Genomic DNA, 10,415 nt, shown 5'->3' on the forward strand with positions numbered 1-10,415 from the left:
AGAGGCAGGTTGCTTTTTTGGGGATCGTGAGTGCAGGGAACGGCGGCAGGTTGCCTTTGGGGGGGATCGTGAGTGCAGGGGAAGGTGGCAGGTTGCTTTTGGGGGATCGTGAGTGTAGGGGATGGCAGCAGGTTGCTTTTTTTAGTCGGGGTGAGCCTGGTTTGTGTTTCATATGCATGGTCACGTCCCTTATGTGCCAGACATTTACTGCGTGCCCCCACCATGTGCTGCGGCCTGGAGATACAACAGTGAACAGTGAGCAGCCTAGATAAGCAGCTCCTCCTGGAGCTTACTTTCTGGCGGGCAGAGTGGACAGTAAACAAGCAGGCAAGGACAGGTGATAATTGCAGGTTGAGGTAAGCAGGATGAAGAAATAAACAAGGTGATGTGAGAGCAAACCAAAGGGGCAGCAGATAGAGAGATGGGGTGGCCCCTCCGAGGAGACATTTGAGCTGGGCCTGAAGCACGAGCCTGAGCCAGCCATGGGCAGTGCCAGAACCGTGTGTGTCAAAGGTCACAGGGCCAGAAGAGACTGGGCAGGTGGAGTCAGCCCGGGGAGCCTGTGTGCCTGAGGAAAGGCAGCACAAGGAGTGCAGTAGGAGGGAACGAGTGAGTCTGGAGAGTGGACAGCACAGGGCCTTGCTGGCCACTGGGAAGGGTCTGATTTTATCCTAAGATCAGGGGAAGGCCACTGAAGGGCTTTGAGCAGGCTTGACTTGATCTCATTTGTGGGTTTATTTTTTTGTTTTTTGTTTTGGTTTGGTTTTTGAGACACAGTTTCGCTCTTGTCACCCAGGCTGGAGTGCCATGGAGAGCGCGATCTTGGCTCACTGCAACCTCTGCCTCCTGGGTTCAAGTGATTCTCCTGCCTCAGCCTCCCGAGTAGCTGGGTTTACAGGCATGTGCTACCATACCCAGCTAATTTTTTTTGTATTTAGTAGAGACAGGGTTTTGCCATGTTGGTCAGGCTGCTCTCCAACTCCTGACCTCAGGTAATCCACCTGCCTCAGCCCCACAAAGTGCTGGGATTACAGGCATGAGCCACCGCACCCGGCCTCATTTGTAGTTTTTAAAGATCACCCTACATACTGCATGAAGGGTAAGCCGCATAAGCAGTTCTCTCCATAGCCACCAACTAGGCAGAATGCAGTCAGTTCTCAAGCTAATTCCAGCTGACATTTCTTGAACCCCCTGCTAGGTGCCATGGACCACACTTGGTGCTTTTCAGGCGCATCATCTCATTCACTCCTCACTGCCCAGTTTCTGGTTTATCCAGGAAGTACCAATGTAAGCTGTGATTCACTGTCTTGCAGGAGTCCCCAGAAACCCAGCTTGCAGAGGGGCAGGGAGTGGGGAGCGGCAGTGCAGTGGGGGAGGCGGATTTAGATTTAACACCAGAGCAGCAGCTGGTGCTTCGTCCATTTTAGGACAACTCATTCTTGTGATTAGCTGGAGGTTCACTCTTGTTCAGAAGCCGGAATGTAAACGGCTGTTCCCTCTGCCTTCCCCCAGAGGTAGCAATCAACTGAGAGGTACAGAGCCATCTTCCATTCAATCAGCCAGCCCTTTGGGTTCACAAAGAAATGATGGTTGGCTTTTGAAATCAATTCTTGCTAAGCTCACTCCTAAAATGAAAATTTTCAGGGGACAGAAACCCTGTCCTGGGGAACTCTGGGACACATCATTCCCCACAGCATTCAGATTAAAAATGCCTTCTATTAACACATTTTGGGGCAGGGCACGGTGGCTCACACCTGTAATCCTAACACTTTGGGAGGCCGAGGCAGGCGGATCACCTGAGATCAGGAGTTCCAGCCTGGCCGATATGGTGAAACCCCGTCTCTACTGAAAATACAAAAATTAGCCGGGCATGGTGGCAGGCACCTGTAATCCCAGCTACTCAGGAGGCTGAGGCAGGAGTATCGCTTGAACCCAGGATGTGGAGGTTGCAGTGAGCCGAGATCATGCCATTGCACCCAGCCTGGGGAACAAGAGTGAGACTTCATGTCAAAAAAAAATATATATATACACACACACACACACGTACGTATATATGTATGTATATGTATATATGTGTGTGTGTGTATATATATTTTTTGGGGGGATTCTGAGTGTCAGTGGAATTTGGGTAAAACAAGAAATGGAGACAGCACTCAAAAGGCTTCAGAGAGATTCTCTAAGCCTGTTTGCCAGATTTCTTAAGCAAGCAGGTGCCCAGGCAAGCTTGATCCTGAGATGAACTCAAGGTGCTCGAGCTACCCTGAAACACTGCTGCATTTCAAAAAGAAAAAAGAAACCCAGGACCTTTTCCCCCTTTCATCTTTCCAAACAAGCAACCTAAAATATTTAACTGGGCCCATTGCATCATTCATGAATCTGACAGTACTCGTTCTCACAATCCTATGTGCACGCAACTACAAGTCCAGGGCCCTAATGTTTACCTTTTCCAGATAATAGGTGAGGTTGTCCAAGCTGGCCTCCCTCTCTGCTGAGTGCACTCCAGCAGCTTCCCGATGTCGGCCTTTAGAACAGCCTGAATTTCAGTTAAAAAATAAGTTTCCCCTGTCACACTATGCCTTCTTGAATCTGATAGCTTAAGTGCAGTAAAATCTGATAAATGTAGCTTTTCTGTGCCCGTTTCAGGCCGCATTTAGAAGGCAACATCAACAGGATTTTCCTTTTCCTAGACACAGCTCAACTCCATAAAGGACTTCTGTTTTGTAATCTGTTTTCGAGATCTGATGCGTGTGTTTCTAACACCCCGTCACGTGAGGAGGTCTGACGTAGTCACCCAACATGACTATGAGAAAATATACTGCAAAGATGTGTGTGGGATGGTGCAGCCAGCTCACTGAAGCAAAATGTCCTTTGTCGGAAAACTTTCCGCAGGGAATAACAGACCTGTGCAGTAGATTTCACTTTGATATGGCCCCTGCGCTGGCCCAGTATGGACTGCAGGTTTGACTTTTGCAGGATTCCAGGTCAGTATCCTAATACAGTGCGTTCTTTTTTTAGTTAGGTTTTATTTCTAAGTTTCTTTTTATAGAAGACAACTTGCCATAGAGGGAGGAGAAAGTTGCTCTGTCGATTCAGTTGTTATTATGTACGTTAGGAGCTGCGTGGCCAAGGGCTGGCAAGAGGGCTCTTGGCCTTTTCCTCTGATTAGAAGATTTTTAAAAATGGAGTTTAATCTGGCCCTGGAGAGTGGCTTTGAGTAAGTGACTTGTAAGTAAGTGACTAAGAATGTAGACTGAAAAGGTTTACTTCACTCTCCTCTCTGTAATGTCTTAGAGCTTTACTAATAACAATACACCAGATTTTACTAACAAGCCCTATAAAGATCTGCATAATAAACGCATTAGTTAACAATTTAAAGAGATTTTTCAAGCTTTTTTGTTTTTGCATGGTAAGAATTAGGGTTTATATGGAAACTATCATTTTAAGTTTTCTGTGCATTTCAGTAAGATCACCTTAACTAATTGAAAGGAGAGAAAATTTAATTAAGCTGGAAATACTGGGAAGTAGTTAAAGTCAGATTATTGCCAAGAATTGTTTCCCTTATTTTCAAATTCATTCCCAGAATGAGTGAACCAATACTTAAAAGCAATATCCAGGATAGATTACTGTGACCAAGCTAACCTTTGAGACTTGGAAGGCCAGGATGCAAGCAGTGATAGATTGATTGTATAAACAGATTGTAGGTAGCAGCCTCAAAGAACAATTTTCACCTGTGTCTAGTGTGGAATGGACTGTTGCTCCACCTGGTTTTTCAGCCATGTTCAAACTCAAGAAATAGTCATCGCCTCAAACTTGGAAAATTAAGGACAGGTATGGAGAGTGGGTATATCTGCGTGACTGCGGGTGTGTCTGTGTTTCTGTATCCCTTGGTCTCCATCTGTCTCCTGAGGATTTCTGCTTTGTGTTTCACCACATTTTATTCACTGTCTCTTTAGTCCTTTGAGGCTTATATAGATTTATTTTATTGAGTAAAATAATTTTTAAATAATTTCTTAGAAAATTATTTAAGATTTTTAATTAAATTTGTTTTGACTTTTTTTTGTTTTGGTTTTGGTTTTGGTTAGCACAGCAGTTCTCAAATTTTTTGGTCCCTAGACTCCCTTACACTCTTACAATCATTGGGTATGCAAAGAGCTTTTTGTTATCTGAGTTCTTTCTATCAATATTTACCATATTCAACATTTTAAATAAGAATTGAAAGAACTATTAGATTGATGCAAAGGGAATTGCAGTTTTTGCCACTATTTTTAATTGCACCTACCTAGTATTTATTAACCGACAGAAAATGACTGTGATAAATCCAACGGAATGATAAAATAACATTTTATTAAAAGTAACTATGGCCGGGTGCGGTGGCTCAAGCCTGTAATCCCAGCACTTTGGGAGGCCAGAGACGGGCGGATCACGAGGTCAGGAGATCGAGACCATCCTGGCTAACACGGTGAAACTCCGTCTCTACTAAAAATTACAAAAAACTAGCCAGGCGACATGGCGGGCGCCTGTAGTCCCAGCTACTCGGGAGGCTGAGGCAGGAGAATGGCGTAAACCCGGGAGAGGGAGCTTGCAGTGAGCTGAGATCCAGCCACTGCACTCCAACCTGGGTGACAGAGCGAGACTCCGTCTCAAAAAAAAAAAAAGTAACTATTTTCTAAAACAAAAAAAATAGTAAGAGGACTAGTACTGTTTTACATGTTTGCAAATATTTTAAAGTCTGGCTTAATAGAAAGAGAGCTAGATTTTCATCTGTGCTCCTGCCTTCAGCTGTGGCATGCTGTTTTAGTGGAAGTATATAAAGGAAATCCAGCTTCTCACAAATAGGTAGTTGGAAAGGGAAGGAATTTTTTAATAGCCTTTTCAGCTAATTATGGATATTCTTTGATACTACACCAAAACTTGACAAGTGATAATTTCCTAAAAGTGTGTTTTTATTAGTAAATCTTTAAGAGATTGCAGAGAGAAGAGTGAAGCAATCCTACATTCTTAGAATTCGAAGGCACTTTCTCAAGGCTGCTCTCGAGGGCAAGTTCCCCTCTGCTCACTCTCAACATCACCAACAACGGCTTGTCATGCCTACAGGTGCAGAGAGTACAAAGATGAATCAGATTATCCCTGTTCTCAAGGAGCTCATAGGGAAGATATAAATGTGAACAAATGCATGATACCATGCATTGTAATGATGGGAAACCAAAAACTAGAAATTCTGGAGGAGCAAGGCTATCCAGATAAGACATCAACTGAGACAAGAATGAGCGAGGATTGCCAGGCAGGGGAACTAGGGACTAGGAGAGAAGGATAATTTTTTTTTTTTTTTTTTTTTTTTTTTTTTTTTTTTTTTTGAGAAGGAGTCTCACTGTGTCTCCCAGACTGGAGTGCAGTGGCGTGATCTCGGCTCACTGCAAGCTGCACCTCCCAGGTTCACGCCATTCTCCTGCCTCAGCCTCCTTAGTAGCTGGAACTACAGGCGCCCGCCACCACGCCCGGCTAATTTTTTGTATTTTTAGTAGAGACAGGGTTTCACCGTGTTAGCCAGGATGATCTCGATCTCCTGACCTCGTGATCCACCCGTCTCGGCCTCCCAAAGTGCTGGGATTACAGGCATGAGCCACCACACCCAGCCTGAGAAGGATAATCTTAAGAGGAAATACAGTTTCTCTCCTAAGGCTTTATTCAGGCAGAATGTAGAAGTCTTCCAAAGTTATAAGAAAAGGGACCCATGACAAGGGAGAGTGTGTGTGTGTGTGTGCTGGGGGGAGGTGGGGAGTATGGATGTGGGCAGTGGGGAGGCTAGGATGGAGAAGAGGACTTCTGCTTTTTACCTTAATGCATATCTGTGCTGTTTCAGTCTTTGACCATGAACATAGATTCATTTTCTTTTTCTAAAGCTAGGAAATTCTAAAAAGCAAGTGAAGAAAGTTCATTTCAGTCATCAAAAGTATCTTAAGTGCCTCTGTTTACATTATATGTATGTGTTTTTAATTATATAAGGCTGAAGCATAGCAGGAGACAAAAAATTGAAAATTCCAAATATGCTAATTTACTAGAATTTCCCAGTGGCATTTATATAAAGTCTAATTATAAAATATGTTTATCATATATTTATATAATTCTTAAAAGTACTTTACATATTTGTACAATATACTTTATGTAAATATACACAAATGTCCTTATAAGTATGATATATAATTTTATATTTAATTTATACAGGCTGGCTGTGGTGGCTCAGGCCTGTAATCCAAGCATTTTGGGAGGCCAAGGTGGGAGGATCACTTGAACCCAGGATTTGAGACCAGCCTGGACAACATAGTGGGACCCCATCTCTAACAAAACATTTAGAAACTATCCAAGGATGGTGGCACACGCCTGTAGTCCCAGCTACTGTTGGGGGATGGGGGAAAGCTGAGGTGGAAGGATCACTCAAACCCAGGAGTTCAAGGCTGTAATGAGCCATGACAGCACCACTGCCGTCTGATGGCACTCCAGCCTGCGTGGCAGAGCAAGACCCTGTCTTAAAAAAGAAAAAAGATAATAAAAGTAAAATAATGTATATGGAGATTTATATTTTGTTTATATATAAAATACTGGATGACCATTCATCCTGATTTTTTGAGGTACAATCCCAATGTATACCTGTTTTCCTGGCACTAGTTGTACCTCCTTTCTCTCTCAAGTGTCCTGTTTTGGATGCTGAATTATATGTTCATCCTATTTCTATATCTGTGCTTATAAAATGTATTTAAATATAATATATGTCCATGTATTTATATATGCATGCTTGTATTTGCACACACATGTGGCTGTATACATATGTGTACTATACATGTTAAAAATATACTTTAGGCCAGGCACAGTGGCTCACGCCTGTAATCCTAGCACTTGGGGAGGCCGAGGTGGGCAGATTACAAGGTCAGGAGTTCAAGACCAGCCTGGCCAACATGATGAAACGCTGTCTCTACTAAAAATACAAAAATTAGCCAGGCATGGTGGCACACACCTGTAATCCCAGCTACTTGGGAGGCTGTGGCAGAAGAAAAGCTTGAACCCTGGAGGCAGAGGTTGCAGTGAGCCAAGATCGCACCACTGCACTCCAGCCTGGACAACAGAGTAAGACTCCGCCTCAAAAAAAAAAAAAAAAAAACTAAAAAATATGTTTTAAAAGCTATTCCAGCTAAAATGCAAACTCAGGAAAATAGTGACATTAAAGTCAGGTGGCCAGCTACCCAATTACAAATTACTTTATGTTTTTAAAAATATTGACTTACCCAAATTTTTATATCTAGAATATTTTTGTTAGCCTTTTTATGCTTATCCCATCTCGGTGAATTTATTGCACAAAACTTGCTTTTTAGAAAATATTTTAGAAAGTTACATGTAAATTAAACCCATCTTCTTTCTAACTTACATTTCTTTTTCTGAAATCTGTTGGAGCTTTCCATTGGCAGGAGCTCCTAAGACTTCTGTTTTAAGTTACTCTTTATGAAGAAATGTAGTGGAGGAGGTTGCTTTAAAGTAACTTTAAAGTCAAAGAATACTGTTTTTGGTGAAAATGACTTTCCCCCTCCCACATGAGCTCTCTTAAAGTCTAAATTTTCATCCTGGGGATATCCTTCAAGTAAGTGTGTCTAAGTGGGTCCAATGTTATTTTACTTACTGTTCTTATCAGTCACACAAACCGAACCTGCCAGGCGGCCACATTACTGAGAGAAGCTGCCTGGTGATAAATCCTTGGGCAGGCAGCGTGTGTTGGGGACACAGCCACTTGGCACCAGTCCTTTTTGCCAGGCAGGCTACAACCCCAGTGTGGCCTGGTCTTCCTGTTTTTCAAAAAAAGCTATATTGAATTTTTTTTTTTTTTTTTTTTTTTTTTTTTTTTTTTTTTTTTTTTGAGACAGAGTCTTGCTCTGTCACCGAGGCTGGAGTGCAGTGGTGTGATTTTGGCTCACTGCAACCTCTGCCTCCCGGGTTCAAACAATTCTCCTCCTCAGCCTCCTGAGTAGCTGGGACTACAGGCACCCACCACCACGCCTGGCTAAGTTTTGTATTTTTTTTTTTTTTTTTTTTTTTTTTTGAGGCGGAGTCTGGCTCTGTCGCCCGGACTGGAGTGCAGTGGCCGGATCTCAGCTCACTGCAAGCTCTGCCTCCTGGGTTTACGCCATTCTCCTGCCTCAGCCTCCCTAGTAGCTGGGACTATAGGCGCCCGCCACCTCGCCCGGCTAGTTTTTGTATTTTTAGTAGAGACGGGGTTTCACCGTGTTAGCCAGGACGGTCTCGATCTCCTGACCTCGTGATCCGCCCGTCTCGGCCTCCCAAAGTGCTGGGATTACAGGCTTGAGCCACCGCGCCCGGCCAAGTTTTGTATTTTTAATAGAGATGGGGTTTCACCATGTTGGCCAGGCTAGTCTTGAACTCCTGATCTCAAGCAATCCGCCTGCCTCGGCCTCCCAAAGTGCAGGGATTACAGGCGTGAGCCACCGCGCCCAGCCGGCTACATTGATTTTTATGTTAGAGTTTTTCAACATGGTTAAGTAAGATTTTCAAAAATAGGGTTTTAAAAATCACACAGGTCAAACAAAACCTGTGGGGAACAGATTTGCTGCATGGCTTATCGTGGGCCTCCTCTGGTCTGTAGATTTAGAACTGATTTCCTTGTTGCACTTTGGACCTGTGGAATACGGTTGTTAGCCGTAGCACTTTCTGAGATCATCCAATGAGCTGGATAAATGTGCTCTGAAAACAGTTTTGACAGCACTTGGTGGTTTTGGGAGTGGTCACTGTTAAGATTGGAGAGGTGGATATAGAGTCTTTAAATTGCTTCTCCAACAAGTTTCACTGCTTTTTTTCAAGTTCCATTTGCAGATTCAGACTCTGTTTTAAGCAGGTGCATTGACTCCTGGATTATAAACTTCTTGAGGGCATGAAATTCTGATTCCGTCTCTTTCTGCCTGAAGTTCCCTTTTCTCCTCTTGTCCATATCTGCAGTGCTTAATTCCAGCAGCAGAATCCAGTACATGCCACTTCCTCCTGCAGGGAGTTTCTCAGCCTCCCCTTTCTGCCTCCCTTACTCTCTGTTGACTCCCATACCTTTTCCCTGCATGTCTGATCCTGGATGTTCCCTGAGTATCTTTTTTTTTTTTGGCAGTGTTTCATGAGCACATCTTAGTTTCCCTGCCACCCTGCAAACCTTTGAGGGTAGAATTTTTGTTTCTCTTACGGCACCAAGTTTTGATATCAGCCCTTAGAAATGGTTCTGGCTGGTTGATTAAAAACTACCTGAAATAAGGTGCTCCTCTGGAACAAGGTGGGAAGGAGACTTTCCAATGTTTACGCTGTATGCTTTTTCAAGTTGATATCATATGAATTTATTACTTATTCACAAGAGAAATTAAGGTGTAAAAATACATACGGATTCCAGGGTCTCACCCCAGCTGTTCTAAACCAGAATCTCTGTAGGAGCAGGGGAGATGGAATCTGTAAAGCTGTACTATCTGAATACCTCTCAGGTGATTTTGATGCCTAGCCAGGTTTAGGAACCACTGTCTGAAAGCACATAATAGGTATTCAGTAAGCATTCGTTCAAAGGAGGAATGAGCACTTGTCCCTTTTTTTTTTTTTTTTTGAGATGGAGTCTCGCTCTGTTGCCCAGGCTGGAGTGCAGTGGTGCAATCTTGGCTCACTGCAACCTCTGCCTCCTGGGTTCAAGCAATTCTTCTGCCTCAGCCTCCCAAGTAGCTGGGACTACAGGTGCATGCCACCATGCCCAGCTGATTGATTGCTTCTGTTTCTATAGCACTTAGCTGATGCCTTCTGCCTAGCAATTGTTCAATAAATATTTTTAAGAGAATTAAAGTAAATTTTGAATTCAGATGCCATCACCACCTCCAACACCCCATCCCACTTTCTCTCTCTCTCTCTCTTTTTTTTTTTTTTTTTTTTTTTTTTTTTTGAGACGGAGTTTCATTCTTGTTGCCCAGGCTGGAGTGCAATGGTGCAATCTTGGCTTACCACAACCTCTGCCTCCCAGGTTCAAGCAATTCTCCTGTCTCAGCCTCCCAAGTCGCTGGGATTACAGGCATGTGCCACCACACCTGGCTAATTTTGTATTTTTAGTAGAGACGGGTTTTCACCATGTTGATGAGGCTGATCATGAACTCCCGACCTCAGGTGATCCACCTGCCTTGGCCTGCCAAAGTGCTAGGATTACAGGCATGAGCCACCACTCCTCGTCCACCTCATCCCACTTTCTTAGCTCAAATCTCATTATGACTCTCAGTGGTTCCCTATTCACTTCCATATAAAATTTAACTGTAGGGAGTCCTTTAGGGCCCTTTATGATCTGGTCTGACTCTTCTTTCCCAATCTGTCTCATTCAACAGATACATGCTGAGGCCTGCCATGTGCCT

The 10,415-nt window shown here is 43.6% G+C and overlaps 1 protein-coding gene across 15 annotated transcripts in view; it reads left to right on the forward strand.

Annotated features, from left to right (window-relative positions):
• ZBTB38 (zinc finger and BTB domain containing 38) overlaps positions 1–10,415 on the forward strand; it is a 115,282-nt gene that overhangs the window by 62,770 nt on the left and 42,097 nt on the right. Inside the window, exon 1 of one of the 15 annotated variants that reach the window (XM_010378265.2) lies at positions 2,834–2,981. The exons of 13 other annotated variants lie outside the window; for them this stretch is intronic. The gene's annotated coding sequence lies outside the window, so the exon portion shown is untranslated. Of the gene's footprint in view, positions 1–2,833; positions 2,982–3,738; positions 3,829–10,415 lie in introns of those variants that run through there. One more of the 15 variants, XM_030934786.1, reaches the window with a different exon arrangement.

This window comes from Rhinopithecus roxellana, chromosome 1 (genome assembly GCF_007565055.1).
Source record: "Rhinopithecus roxellana isolate Shanxi Qingling chromosome 1, ASM756505v1, whole genome shotgun sequence".
NCBI classification, from domain to species: Eukaryota; Metazoa; Chordata; class Mammalia; order Primates; family Cercopithecidae; genus Rhinopithecus; species Rhinopithecus roxellana.